This window comes from Schistocerca gregaria, chromosome 2 (assembly GCF_023897955.1).
Source record: "Schistocerca gregaria isolate iqSchGreg1 chromosome 2, iqSchGreg1.2, whole genome shotgun sequence".
Taxonomy (NCBI): Eukaryota; Metazoa; Arthropoda; class Insecta; order Orthoptera; family Acrididae; genus Schistocerca; species Schistocerca gregaria.
The window spans coordinates 737016446-737031151 of NC_064921.1; positions in this window are offsets into that span (position 1 = coordinate 737016446).

Genomic DNA, 14706 nt, shown 5'->3' on the forward strand with positions numbered 1-14706 from the left:
ACCGTAAGAGCACGAGGAGGACATCTCTTCTGAACAGCACGGTGCAAGGCATCCCAGATATGCTCAATAATGTTCATATCCGGGGAGTTTGGTGGCCAATGGAAGTGTTCAAACTCAGAAGAGTGTTCCTGGAGCCACTCTATAGCAACTTTGGATGTTTGGGATGTCACATTAACCTGCTGGAATTGCCCAAGTACGTCGGAATTCGCAATGGACTCGAATGGAAGCAGGTGATCAGTCAGAATGCTTACGTACGTGCCACCTGTCAGAGTCATATCTAGACGTATCACGGGTCCCATATCACTGCAACTGCACACGCACCACACCATTACAGAGCTTCCACAAGATTGAATAGTCCCCTGCTGACATGTCCATGGATTCATGAGGTTGTCTACATACCCGTACACGTCCATCCGCTCGATACAACTTCGAACGAGACTCGTCCGACAAGGCAACATGTTTCCAGTGATCAACAGTTCAATGTCGGTGTTGACCACCCAGGCGAGTCGTAAAGCTTTGTGTCGTGCGGTCGTCAAGCATATACGAGTGGGCCTTCGTCTTCGAAAGTCCATAGCGATGACGTTTCGTTGAATGGTTCGCGCGCTGACATTTGTTGATGTGCCAGCACTGAAATCTGCAGCAATTAGAAGAAGGCTTGCATTTCTGTGACGTTGAACGATTCTCTTCAGTCGTCGTTGGTCCTGTTCTTTCAGGATCTGTTTCCGGCCGCAGCGATGTCGGAGATCTGATATTTCATCGGATTCCTGATATTCACGGTACACTAGTGAAATGGTCGTACGGGAAAATCCCCACGTCTTCGCTACTTCGGAGATGCTGTGTCCCATCGCTCGTGCGCCGATTCTAAAACCACTTCAAACTCACTTCAGTCTGATAACCTGTCGATCTAACAACTGCGGCTCAGCCTGCAACGCCGTATTCTGTCTAGTAGTAGTAGTAGTAGTTTTATTCATCCGTAGATCTCTTTTTACAAGGATATAGGACATGTCAAAGTATTTACAAGCTTAGATCAATTTACAATAAGCTAATTCGTATGCACATATATTTACAGACTTCTAGTTAGAGACAATCATTAGATTTTACTCCTGGTATACAATAATTTATTTACAAATAACTCATTAAATAATGTAATGCCACACTATTCACTCATATTTCACTATCAGTCACTGCACACACTATACACACATTGTTTCATAACACTTCACTCACTACATACACACACACACACACACACACACACACACACACACACACACACACACACACACACAGGTGATCCTTGGGCCATTTTCTGTACTGCAAGTTCCCATTTGCTATCCTGAAAAACTGAGTCAGCATCCCTTCATAATGAGTGAGATGTTGAGCTCAGAAAGAGGAAGAGGTGTTAGTATTGTGCTATGCATAGCTTGAGGGGAGAGTGTCTCTAGAAAGGAAAAAAGAAGAAAAATAATAAAGTGAAGGTGTTATGTGGAATACTGGATGTTTTATAATCATTATTATTATTATTATTTGTTTGTATAACATTTTTTTATCAAACCCCTACTCTGCTTTATCTAAGTAATCCTTCAATGTATAAAATGTATTGCATAACAGGTACTTTTTAGCTGCCTTCTTAAATAAGTGTATTTTTGAAATTTCTTTAATCTCTTTTGGTAATTTATTGTACAGTTTTATTCCTTGGTAGAAAATGCTGTTTTGAGGTTTATGTTTATTTTTTCTTGGTAAATGTAAGTTGAGTCTATCTCTTGTTGCATGGTCATGGACAGAGCTGTTTGTGCAGTAATTGCCAATGTTACTTTTGATGTGTACAACTGACTGGTAAATGTGTTCACATGGAGCAGTTAAAATTCCCAGTGTTTTGAACAGATCTTTACAATGAGCTCGACTACTATTTCTGGTTATTATTCTTATGGCTCTTTTCTGGAGTTTGAAAATTGTGTTCATATTTTGTGGATTTGTTCCCCAAAAAAGAATGCCATAGCTAAGAATTGAGTGTACATATGAATAATATGTAACTAAAAGACACTGCATGTTACACACAGATGATAGAATTCTAAGGGCATAACATGCTGATGACATTCTGTTTGCAAGTACCTTTGTGTGTTCACACCACTTCAGCTGAGAGTCAATATTCATTCCTAGAAATTTTGCATTTGTTACACAGTCTATAGAGGTGCCATCTACATTTAATTTAACATTGTCATTTTTCCTCTTCAAACTGAAGTTCATGGCATTAGTTTTCTTTATGTTTAATGTCAATTTGTTGCTTATTGACCAATTGTAAACTTCCTTGAGAGTTTCATTTGCTTTCTCGGTAAGGAGTTCTCTTGTTCTCTCAGTGACTATAATATTGCTGTCATCAGCGAAGAGAATTTTCTCACCATGAGTAACACTACTGGGAAAGTCATTGATGTATATCAGGAATAGTATTGGTCCTAATATGCTACCTTGTGGAACCCCTATATTAATATGTTTTGGTTCTGATAAGTATTTTACTAAATGTTTAGATCTATTTGAAGTATGTGTTATCTCTACTCTTTGTACCCTATCTGTTAGGTATGATCGAAACCAGTCATTAGCTACCCCTCTTATTCCTAATGCTTCTAATTTATTTAATAGAATCTTGTGGTCGACTGTATCAAAAGCCTTAGAAAGATCCAAAAATATGCCTGTGACACACTCATCTTTATCAAGAGCATTAAGTACAACTTTTGTGAATTCTACTATGGCTGACTCCGTATTTTTGCCACTTCGAAAACCAAACTGTGATTTGCTTAAAAGATTGTATTTATTCAGATAATTCATTAATCTGTCTTTCATAATTGCTTCTATTATTTTTGAGAATGCTGACAGCAGGGAAATGGGCCGGTAATTTTCTATGTCTTCTGCATTACCTTTCTTAAGCAAAGGTACAACTCTTGCCTGTTTTAGCTGCTCTGGAAATGTCCCTGATGTGAAGGATTCATTTATTATATTTGTTAATGGGCCTTGTATAATCCCTATGCATTGTTTCAGTACACACATTGGTACATCATCTAAGCCTTCTGACTTTTTATTTTTTAGCTTTTGAACAGTTTTATTGACTTCATTCTCTGTGGTTGGAAGTAACATCATTGTATCTAGTGCAACAATTTTTGCAGGTGTTATATTTGTTTTGGGGAATTTTTGCTGTAACTTCTCTGCAATACTTGAAAAATGCTCGTTTACATAGTTTGCTAAGTGTTGTGGATCATTTATTACCTTATCCCCCTCCCTTAGCAGTATGTTATTCTGCGTTTGTTTGCCTCTCCCCGTTTCCTTTTTTATAACATCCCAGACTGCTTTGCTTTTATTCTCTGCATTATATATTATTTTGTCATTAAATGACTTTTTGCAGCAATCAGCACCTTCCTATAAATCTTTTTGTATCTATGATAGAAATTTAAGAATTCTGGATCATTGTGAATCTTTTTCATGGAACTGAGGTGTTTAAGTGTTTGGGAGGACTTCTTAATACCTGCTGTTATCCATCTGTTTTTGTGAGATGTTGATACAGTCATGCATACTTTTGGAAATGCTGTTTCAAAGTTCAATTTAAACAATGTGGAGAATTTGGAGAATTTCATATTCACATTGGTTTCCTTATACACTTCATCCCAGCTTTGTTTTTTTAGTTCTTTTGAAAAATCTTTTATTTTGATTTCTGATAGATGTCGTTTATAGGCTTGTAGTTTAGGGAATGATTCGATGCCTGATTTTACTGTTGTTATTTGACAGAGATGGTCTGATAGTCCGAGATCTTTTACAGCTACATCACATTTTTCCCTGTCTATATTTGTGGCCACATGGTCAATTACTGATGCAGTCATTGTAGTAACCCTTGTTGCACTATTGACCAATAGGGACATGCCAAAACTTTGAAGGATATTTATGAAGGTGCTGCTGGATTCATTTATGATATTAGTGTTGATGTTTATGTCCCTACACAGAATTATGTTGACCTTTGTACTTGAGACTTTATCTAGAACTTCTGTTAATTTATTGAAAAAAGTGTCCACACTACCACTGGGAGATCTATACACACACAAAATGATTAATTTCTTGGTGATATCGAGCCCTGATAATTCAATAGCTGATATTTCAATGTGTTTGTCTTCACTTACTGTACTGAGGTCATGTCTAGATTTGAACTGTGTTCCTTTTCTGATATAAATGCATGATCCTCCACCCCTTGAAGTAGTTCTGCAGTAAGAGTTTGCCCTTTCATACAATGATAATACTACATGTCGGATTTCTGTGTCTCTACACCAGTGCTCAGTAATACAAACTACTGTGCAGTTCGAAGATTGGAGCTCAACTTCTAATGCTTGTATTTTATTTTTTATTGATTGCATGTTTTGATGGAGGATTGTTAAGTCTGTGAAATGCCCCATGTTACTCTTTCCGATGGTTTGTTTTTCTTTGTGACATCTGGTATGTGTGATTTTTGAAGTGTTGTAATCTGTCTTGTGAGTGATTGTTTCAGTATTTTTTGAACTGCTAGAGATACTCTTTAGGCAGGGGAATCTGTTGTCTGGATTTATCCTAAAAAAGACCTACTTTTCCTACCTATGACAACAGGTATTTGACCATGTATGGCCCGAGATCCACCCCCTATACTTTCATGTATACATATCTCTGTATCTGAATACGCATGCCCACCCCAGTTTCTTTGGCGCTTTAGTCTATAAGCAACGAGACATTTGGCTGTAGTTGTTGACGTATTTTTTGTGTTTTTTTATGTTTCTGTATTTTTACGAGGGTTTACTGAAAAGTAATGCCTGCACCTTCGTTAATTGGGTTTGGATAAGAATATTTTAATAAATCAAACGCAGATATAATCCATAGAATCTGATCTTTAATTACCAATATTCATTTCCCACATAATCACCAGCCAACTGGATACATTTCTGCCAACGATGAACAAGTTTTCTGAACCGTCACGGAAGAAGTCGACACTCTGTTTTCGTAACCACAGTCTCACAGTTATCTCAACATCTTCTTCAGAAGCATAATGACGTCCCCGCAGATCGCCTATAATCATCGGGAACAGATGGAAGTCAGACGGTGCTAAATCTGGATTGTATGGAGGTTGCCGTACGGTGGTGAGATTCAGTCTCTGAAGATCTGATGTGGTGGCATAAGAAGTGTGTGGTTTGGCATTGTCATGCTGCAGGTAAACATTTCCCTTTTCCTTTGTGATTGCAATTTCTCTCTGAGTGATACGACGATCGTCCTGAATGAATCTGTCAACATTTTGCTTGTGAAAGGTGGTTGTTGTTACAGGACGTCTAACTTTTTGTTTGTCTTGCAGATCAGATGTTCACGCCTCAACATCTTTAAACTTACTCCCTCAACGATGCACAGTACTCACATCAACACAATCACCATAAACTGCTTTCATTCTCTGATGAATCTCCTTTGGCGTGAAACCTTCTGCTGTCAAGAATCCTTTAGTGGCCGAGCGGTTCTAGGCGCTACAGTCTGGAACCGCGCGGCCGCTACGGTCACAGGTTCGCATCCATCTTCGGGCATGGATGTGTGTGATGTCCTTAGGTTAGTTAGGTTTAAGTAGTTCTAAGTTCTAGGGGACTGATGACCTCAGAAGTTAAGTCTCATACTGCTCAGAGCCATTTGAACCATTTTCTGTCAAGAAATCAATGACTGCTCGTTGCTTAAATTGCATTGACCAACCGTCTGCGCAGGGTTCCATACTTTACACTGTAACTACAAAAAATGGTTCAAATGGCTCTGAGTACTATGGGACTTAACATCTGAAGTCATCAGTTCCCTAGAACTTAGAACTACTTAAACCTAACTAACGTAAGGACATCACCCACAGCCATGCCCGAGGCAGGATTAGAACTTGCGACGGGAGCGGTTGCGCGGTTCCAGACTGAAGCGTCTAGAACCGCTGGCCGGCCTGTAACAACATAACCGTTCGATTCTAAGTGTTCCAGCCAACTGGAGCTGCAGAGATGAGGCTACGGAACAAGCCAGTACCTGCCGCATACCAATGGTGCCAACTGTTGAAGAGTTACGAAGGTGGTCGCATTACTTTTCAGTTAACCCTCGTATATCTATTCTTTTTCTTTCTCTTTGTTGGTCCTGTATGCTTTTAAGTGTATGTAATGTTTGTGTCGTAGATTATTAATATCTAACTAATTCATGTGATGTACTAAGCCAAAAGCTTAATAAATAAATATGTACCACGACTATTCATGAGCAGTACTTTAAAAAGAATGAAATTTTCAATTGCGAGCACGTACACGTTCCACTGAACACAGAAATTTTGAGGTCCTCTCCGGAACACATTGTGGCAACCAAGACCCGTGAAACTATTTCAGTCGAGAGGGGTAGCAGTAGTTCATTATTGTAATGAGGTCGGTACAGGCCGTTTATTATATGGTGGAGAGTTAAACACTGTTTTTAAGAATGCGGTACAGGCCGTTTATTATATGGTGGAGAGTTAAACACTGTTTTTAAGTATGCTCACAGAAAGTACATCAGTGAATCTCAAAATTAAAGCGTCAGATACATTTTTGTTCCTCCTATGCGGATGGTGCAAAGTGTGGAGTGCTAACATCCACTTAGCTACACATACCTACGCATAACGATGAGGCATATGCTTCAACACCATTTACAAATTACTAAAAGAGAATAAATAAGAAATAGAATAACTATCACCGACAAAGTCTCGCTTTTCATTCAGTTAGAATTATTTTTAAAATCAGCTCTGTTAAATGGCAAAATGGTTCGAACTAAGGCTCAGGATCATGTAATATGACATGGACGTTTTGCTGTTCTTCTATAGCTCGTTAGAAATATCCACCCCTTTATGCTATAATGGGACGTTATTTGTTTGTTCTAGGCAGTAGAATATCCTCACTAAATTCTAGCACTGAATTACGGGATACTTAATAAGCACGTTGCAGGTCCCGAGGACTTGCTTCATCCTGTATTATGTAAAGCACTAAAGTAGCTGCGCTTACGAGAGAACTAAAACAGTGTGTTCCACCTCTTTTTGAAAAACACCACGTCTTTTTGATTTTGTTTCCCAAACGTGATCCAACATTTCACTCATGCTCTTGCTGCATTATTCTCTGTAGCAGGTTTCTTTTCTGAAGAATGATCGTATTTAATAATGGATTCATCCGAGCTGGCATGAGTAATGTGCGTACATGGTTTCACAAATATAAAAAAAGTTTTTCATCACCTCGGCTTCGAGAGTTCCGGAATCTGTACAGAAAATTGGAACAGAGATCAACATAAACATTATTTCCACCCTTTTTACTGCTCATGAAAACCACCATAAAGCGAGACCTTCAGAGGTGGTGGTCCAGATCGCTGTACCCACCGGTACCTCCAACATCCAGTAGCACTTCCTCTTGCATTGATGCAGGCCTGTATTCGTCGTGGCATACTATCCACAAGTTCATCAAGGTACTGTTGGTCCAGATTGTCCCACTCCTCAACGGTAGTTCCGCGTAAATCCCTCACAGTGGTTGGTGGGTCACGTCGTACATTAATAGCCCTTTTCAATCCATTCCAGGCGTGTTCGATAGGGTTCACGTCTGGAGAACACGTCTGGAGAACACGCCTTGAGAACATGCTGGCCGCTCTAGTCGAGAGATGTCGTTATCCTGAAGGAAGTCATTCATAACATGTGCACGATGTGGGCGCGAATTGTCGTCCACGAAGACGAATGCCTCGAGAGTATGCTGCCGATATAGTTGCACTATCGGTCGGAGTATGGTATTCATGTATCATACAGCCGTTCGGCGTCTTCCATGACCATCAGTGGCGTACGTCGTCCCCACATAATGCCACCCAAAACAGCAGGGAACCTCCACCTTGCTGCACTCGCTGGATATTTCGTCTAAGGCGTTCAGCCTGACCGAGTTGCCTCCGACGATTGTCTGGTTGAAGGCATATGCGACACTCATCAGTGAAGAGAACGTGATGGCAGTCCTGAGCAGTCCATCCGGCATGTTGTTGGGCCCATCTGTACCGTGCTGCATGGTGTCGTGATTGCAAAGATGGACCTCGCCACGGACGTCGGGAGTGAAGTTGCGCACCATGCAGCCCATTGCGCACAGTTTTAGTCGTAATGGCTGAACGAAAAGCATTTTTCAACATGGTAGCGTTGCTGTCAGGGTTCCTCCGAGCCATAAGCCGTAGGTAGCGGTCAACCACTGCAATAGTATCCCTTGTGCGGCCTGAGCGAGGCATGTCATCGACAGTTCCTGTCTCTCTGTATCTTCTTAATGTCCGAACAACATCGCTTTGGTTTAGTCCGAGACGCCTGGACACTTCCCTTGTTCAGAGCCCTTCCTGGCACAAAGTAAAAATGCGGACGCGATCGAACAGCTGTAATGACCGTCTAGGCATGGTTGAACTACAGACAACACGAGCCGTGTACCTCCTTCCTGGTGGGATGACTGGACCTGGTCATCTGTCGGACCCCCTCCGTCTAATAGACGCTGCTCATGCATGGTTGTTTACATCTTTGGGCGGGGTTTAGTGACATTTCTGAACAGCCAAAGGGACTGTGTCTGTGATGCAATATCCGCAGTCAACTTCTATCTTCAGGAGTTCTGGGAACCGGGGTGATGCAAAATGTTGTTTGATGTGTGTAGTTCAGTACCAATGATTCTCTATTTCAGTGTAGTTGTAGTGCGCCTGACGGAATGTTAGCTCAGTTGATCTCACTCTGTCAAAGTAGGCGTTTTAAATTAAGCGATAGTGTTGCTAACCGTATGGATTTAATCGCCCCAAGTTCTTCATGATGGTGAAAAGCAACGATGTGCATAGTTTTGTGGTGTCATTGTGGACATAGACATGAAAGATACCGACTTCCTTTCAGCTTAGTTTTCAGTGCTGACACTTCGTTCCATTTAAGTGGAACAGTGAACAGCCACAAAATAAGGATGTGGGGAACACAGCAGCCAAATACCACAGTCGACCACAGGAGAGTTTCTCCAAAGCTTCATACATATTGTGCCGTGTTCCAAAAAGAGATTAGCAACCTGCTCCTTTTTCTCGGAAAATTGTTTTACAGGAATCACTTACCTGGATGTGTTGCAGATCTGTCTTTTATCTACAATTGCGAGAACATGTCGAAAATGTCATTTTTCAAGAGGACGGAGAACCTTTACACCGCCTCCTTCAATAAGAGCATTTCTAAATAGCGAGCTGGCTCAAAGGTTGATGGATAGTAAAGGGCGCAAGGATTTCGCATCGCACCTTGGCTCTCCAAGGTCGCCTCGTCTCGCGGTACGGCACTTTGTGATAGACTCTGTTCATGTGTCTCCCCTTTCAATAGCTTAGGGTGAACTGCTACTCGGCATGGGAAAGGCAGTGAAATCAGTAATTGCAGTCAGATTCGCAGAATTATGAGTCTGACTATTGCCTGCATGTCTGTCGTGAATCCAATGAGGGGCACACTGAACATTTGTGAAAGGTAATTGAAATCTTTGGTCCTAAACGTCAGTGAAATCAGTACCTCACTCCTTTATGTACACGTATGTAAACGAGCTATCCTCATTCATGTGGGGGATATGGTCTTATGAAATCAGATTAATCTTTTGAGACACCCTGTCCTATACTTTCATCTTTAAACCTAACGCGTTTTGGAGCACACCTCTATTTTCTAAGTCTCCATTAACGTTTTTAGGCGTTACATCTACTTTAATTGATCACTTTAATTTGTCCACTAAATATTCATCTGCATTGGTTAAAATTTACACAACTGTGCTTAGAATTCAAATGGTATAACATTCGAATGGATTCGAGCGACAATCATGAAAATATGAATCTTGCGTTTTTGGCGGTTCGCCTGGTGTGTCGGAGCAACTGCCAAGTTTGAATGGATAACCTCTTATGTCGAAAGAATTAACAGGAGAAAATAAAACTGTTGAACAGTGACAGGCTCGGTTCAAGGGAGAGCAGAGCCGAGATATCTTTCACCGCCGGCCGTCGTTGGGCCATCGTTTGACGGTACTGAAAGCCGTAATGTTGGCACTCCGATAGCTCTCGGGTTATTTCGGTCCAAAGAGTCCCATATGTTCTCCCGGCCAATGCATCGCCACAACTGAACAGCACTTGACGCTCTCGCCTTAAGACGAGGCACGAATGAACTTTACAGGACAGTTGACGTAGAAGAAGCAATCAGCATCCATAAGAATGTAATAAACAACCAAGCAGTTAACTCAAACACTCAACTTGGGAATGAAAATCTGGGTAAGATCCGCTGTTGTTCAATAGATGTGTTACAGATCTTCATTACAGAGTTAAACGAAGCTTTGTTGATAAACCAGAACTGAACGAAGACAACATGAGCGCAAATTGAGTGACGTGCGAGGCGTTTAAGGGATTCGAAAGAAAAATCCAGGTACCTGGCCGAAGCGAGAAGTGATTAACAGAGGAATTTTACATTCCAATTGGAATATATATCATAAAGTGATTTCCACTGCATTGAATTTTGGTTTAGCAACCGGTATGCAGAATGTGACGAAAACAACAGTCTTTATTGCAGAATTGATTTTATTGCTTTATTTACTCATGACGTGCGTTTCGTCTAATACAAAGCCTCTTCAGATTGACCGTTACTGCGTTGCTAAGTGGGTTCGGGTGCCATGATTAGGGCATCGGCAATTCTAAACTACCCTCGTCATATATATTAAAATAAATCTAAGCAAGTATATGCTCAATTTATTCGTTAAAAGCGTAACACATCATAATTTTGCAGGTCTGTGTAGCATGGACCACTGGAAACAAGGCAGGAACGCTTCTGTACATAGTCCGTCACGTTGTAAATATCCTGGAGGCACCATTCTTCGTTCTCCAGTCTGATACACTATACTCGCTATAGACATATTACGTGAGCACATAATCGCTTAGATTTATTTTACTATATATGACAAGGGCAATCTATTTCTGCCGATGCCCTATCGTGGCACCCGAAACTCACTTACCAACACCATACTGTTCGGTCTAAAGATACCTTGTATTAGGTGAAACGGTCGACAAGAGTAAATAAAGCAATTAAATCAATTCTGCAACCAAAACTGTCGTTTTCACTACTACATACCGTAAAGAGAAAATGGCCACCTGCGGTGGAGGCGTGTTTACAGCCGTAAGTAATCCGATAATACCTAAGGCCACACGGATTCCAAATGCCAAATAATCTGAGTGAAGATAATTGTTACAGGTGCACAAACATGGTAATAGGGTGCTATGATATACCCTATGCCTCAGAAGATGTAGTGGCGGAACACTTCAGCGAAGGTTGGAAGATGGAAGAGGTACTGACGGTAATGGTAATGAAAGAGCGATTGGCGTTATTGGCCGAGAGGTCCCTTGCGGGGCAGGTCCGGCCGCCTTGTTGCAGGTCTTATTACATTCGACGCCACATTGGGCTACCTGCGCGCCAAATGGGGATGAAATGATGAAGACAACACAGCACCCAGTACCTGAGCGCAGAAAATTCCCCAACCCAGCCGAGAATCGAACCCGGGCCCGTAGGACGGCAATACGTCAAGCTGACCACTCAGCTATCGGGGCGGACACTGACGGTAATGATGTATGGTATAACATTTGCTCGCAAAAGACAAAGTTCCCAGGTTCGAGTCCTGGTCCATCACACCCTTTTTGTCTTCCAGGAAGTTTTATATCAACTAAACCTTGGAAAACATCTTGCGTAAATCATGTTATAGCATTAAGAGGAAATTTTAGCTCAAGACTGGGAACACAAGTGGGTGATAGGGGCAATGATTCGTGTTATATCTTTCTAAATGCCTCATTCGAAAATTACAATGTGTTGATTATTGGAGAATTGATTGCTGTGGGTAACGTTTAGATCTCCTGTTTAGTAACAGGCCGCATTGTGAAGAAGGGTTTGAGTAACCACATGGCTTCACTGATTATCCTTGTTAGCAGGAAAATTAAGTAAGACAGGAAGATATTTATGATTTTTAATTGAGACAAGAAACACATGTCAGGTTACCTGAGTAGTCAACATCAAACATACAACTCTGAATACAAGTCTGAAATTGTGAATCACGAGTGCTTGAAATTCAAGAGTATTGTACTGAACACCTTACAAACGTATGTTCTGAGCAAACTTATTAAGGATGAGAAAGACGCACTCTGGAATAACAGCTGTATTAGAAATTGCTTTCGCAACTTCAACACAAATTTAAATACAACTGAAGCCTTGTTGACAAATAAAAACCAAACTGGCGTAAGGAGAGCCATGTGTGAAAGTAAAATTCTGTCTACCCAAATGTCAAAAATATTCTAAGACTTTTAGTCTTGAAGTCACTAAATAGTTCTGCCCAGTCACTCAGTGACTAAACTGACAGCACAGAAAAGGTTAAAATACTGTATTCCAAATTCCGACATTGTTTCACTGATGTAGATCATTCTATCGTTCCTCCTTCTACCCGATGGGAGGCCCTACCCACACGGGATTTCCATTTGTACGAGGGTTGGAACTTAAATAGTGGCAACTATTTATTCACAACCGATACAAAAGAGTTACATGTTTGCACGTGTTACTGTCCTTCAAAGTAGTCACCATCGTTGTGTAGAACACGTTGTTAGCGATGTGGAAGCCGTAGTATACCGTTAGCAGAACCTGTTCTGTTGATGGTGCGAATGGAGCGGTCTACTGCCTGTCAAATCTCTGGAAAAGTTCTGAAGTGAATGCCAAAAAGTGGTTCCTTCATTTTCAGAATCAAATCAAAGTCACAAGGACTATGTCCGGTGTGTACGGTGGATGGGACAGTACTTCCCAGTCCCATCGACCGAACAGAGCAGCCACAGCTTGCGCTGTATGTGCCCGCGCATTGTCGTGCAGAATGATGAATGGGTTGCGCAGAAAGTGTCGCCGCTTCTTTCGCAAAGCTGGTCGCAGGTGATGCTCCAAAAACGAACAGTAATACTGTGCATTGAGGGTCTGCCGTGGAGGAATGTAATGCGTTGGGACAACACCATCACAGTCGTACAAGAGAATCACCATAATTTTCACCATACTGGGGCACTGACGCACTTTCGACTTTCACGGTGACCCGTAATGGCGCCATTCGTTGGATGGCGTTTCAGTTTTGACTCGTACGATGTGGCCCATGTCTCATCCAGTGTTACGATACGGCGTAAGAAAGCCTCTCCTTCGCGCTCATAGCGCTCCAAGTGCGTCTGAGCAGCGTCGTAACGCATCCATTTATGCATTTCCACCAAGTCATGCGGAACCCCTCGTCATGCAATATTTCGCGTGCCCAGGCGTCGATCACTGTCCAATAACGCGGCAACAGCATGCATTTCTTCTTCAGAGACGCTAGGACGACCTGCCCGATGCATGTCTGCCACAGTCTGCCGACCTTCGTTGAAGCATTTTACCCAACGTGCCTCTATTCTGTACGGCAATGCCGATTCCCCGCACGCCTCTTGAAGACCTTGATTATACTGAAGTGCTGTACGACCTCTGGCACATTTAATCTTGATCCAACTCCGTTGTTCCTGTTTCGAAAACTTGGTGACACCGTTACGTTAGACCGCTCGCTCACGAGTGACTGTTTTTCCCTCGACTGTGCGCACGCCCGTGACGAGTCCATTTGCTTGGAAGTAAGGTAGGTAGGTCAACAACGTGTGCTACAGTAGATTCCATTGCATAATGTCTCCACAGCAGTGTTGCCACTATTTACGTTCCAACCTACGTATCTTCATAAGAGGAACAAAATGATGGATATCGAGATAAGTGAACGCGGTATACAAAATCAACTAAAATAGCTCAAAAGAGGGAGGGTGACTTGACTTTACTGAATACCTATACGATTCGATATAATATAGCGCCACCAATATATTTCGGTGCTACTGAGTAAAATGGCAGCGCAGCCTCGATTGTTGCAAGAGGCCATGGGATCAGGCGCACGCGAAGTATTTCAGAGGCAGTAAGCCACCGGTCGATTCATTCGTGGCGGGGCGAGCTGGGGCCCGGCAAATCAGTAACTTCGATAAAGCAGAAAAGCAGGACGATTGCAGGATCGCCAGGAGATTTACTACGCCTCCGAGCTAAGGGCTTGTCTTCATGTACGTTGTTGGAAGCGGTGCTTCGGCAAAATAAGTAGACGCCGAACTAGTATAAATACCATACATTTTTAGACAGAATTATTGTAGTCTGGCAGCACCATCCATGAAGCGAGGAACATGCCAGGTGCCGTAGCAACAGGGTTCTGCACCCAGCCACCATGAGACTTGTCTTTCACCAACAATGGCCCTACTAATGGTTTTAAGTTAACAACTATGGACTTAGCGCCTTCTAGCAGTTGGTCCATCTACAGGCTCACTCCACGTCTAGTCAGCCTTCTGACCTGCTGGTGGGGGGAGGGGGGCAGCCTTGCGAGACCTGGGTGGTGAAACTGCTCTACCATCTATGCTACGGTTGACATACTGATGCTTGCGTCTGTCCACAAGGGCGGATCCACTGCCTAAGGCTGTGTTCTGCTGCAAGAATCATAACCGGTCTCCGTTAACTAAACATTCTACACAAAGTTCATAGAGACACGCGCCATGTGTGGACGAGCATTTACCAATTGAAAAATGGTCACGATACTGTCGCATGAGAGGTCACACATGCGGATGCTTTACAAACTCCACAGAACCTCTTCA